Below are 1591 nucleotides of genomic sequence, written 5' to 3'. Positions count from 1 at the left end.
TCCCTGGTGGTGCAGTTGTTGAGAGTCCGCCTGCCGATGCAGGGGACGCGGGTTCGTGCCCCGGTCCTGGAAGATCCCACATGCCATGGAGCGGCTGGGTCCGTGAGCCATGGCCGCTGAGCCTGCGCGTCCGGAGCCTGTGCTCCGCAACGGGAGAGGCCACAACAGTGAGAGGCCCGCGTACCGCAACAACAACAACAACAACAACAAAAAGAAATAGACAAATTCACAGTTATAATTGGAGACTTCAATTTCCCTCTCTCAACAATTGACAGAACAACTAGATGGAAAACCAGCAAGGGTAGAGAAGAACTCTACCTGACAACCAACAGGTCTAATCGACCTCTATATAGCACTCCACCCAACAATAGCAGAATACACATCTTTTTCAAATGCACATGGAACATCTACTAAAATAGACTATTTCCTGAGCCACCAAAAAAAAAAAAAAACCCTCAACAAATTTGAAAAGCATTGAAATCATACAAAGTGTGTTCTCTGACCACAGTGGAATCAAATTAAAAATCAACAGTGGAAAGATCACAGGGAAATCTCTAAACACTTGGAAACCAACCAACATACTTCTAAATAATCCATGTGGTCAAAAAGGAAATCTCAAAACAAATTTAAAAATACATTGATCTTAATAAAAATACAATATATTAAAATTTGTGGGACATAGCTGAAGCAGTGCTGAAACAAACATTTGTAGCACTAAATGCTTACATCAGAGAAGAGGGAAAGCTTCATGTCCATAAAGTAAGCTTCCACCTCAAGAATCTAGGGGAAAAAAATTCTAGAAAAAAGAAAAGCACAATAAATCCAAAGCAATCAGAGGAAAGAAATAATAACAGAAGAAATCAGTGAAACTGAAAACAGAAAAGAAATAAAGAAAATCAATGAAACAAAAAGTAGTTCTTTGAAATGATTAATAATTGACAAACCTCTAGCAAGACTAACAAAGAAAAAGAGAGAGAAGACATAAATGACTCATCTCAGAGATGAAATGGGATATCACTACAGATCCTGCAGATGTCAAAAGGATGAACAACTCTACATGCATAAATTTGACAACTTTGATGAAATGATCAGTTCTTGAAAAAGCACAAACTACCGCAACTCACTTACATGAAGTGGATGGCTTGACTAACCCTATAACCATTAAAAAATGGAGTTAATAGTTTTTTTAATTCCCAAAAAAGAAAATCTCCAGGCCCAGATAGTTTCACTGAAGAACACTACCAAATGTTTTAAGAAGAATTAATACCAATTCTATGCAATCTCTTCCAGGAAATAGGAGAGGAAAATACACCTCCCTATTCATTTTATGAAGCTAGTATTACCCTGATACCAAAACCAGACAAATACAAAAAAAAAAAAAAGAAACTACAGACCAATACCTCACATGAATATAGATGCAAAAATCCTTAACAAAATATTAGCAAACTGAATTCAGCAATATATTTTTAAAAAATTATACATCATGACCAAGTTTATTTATTTACTTCAGGGATACAAGGCTGGCTCAATATTCAAACACCAATCAATGAAATTTACCAGAATAATAGACTAAAGAAGAAAAATTACATGA

The sequence above is a fragment of the Aethalodelphis obliquidens genome, unplaced genomic scaffold (assembly GCF_003676395.1).
Source record: "Aethalodelphis obliquidens isolate GAN/ISIS:26980383/991018 unplaced genomic scaffold, ASM367639v1 scaffold9, whole genome shotgun sequence".
NCBI lineage: Eukaryota > Metazoa > Chordata > Mammalia > Artiodactyla > Delphinidae > Aethalodelphis > Aethalodelphis obliquidens.
Note: the sequence above shows the minus strand (reverse complement) of the source record.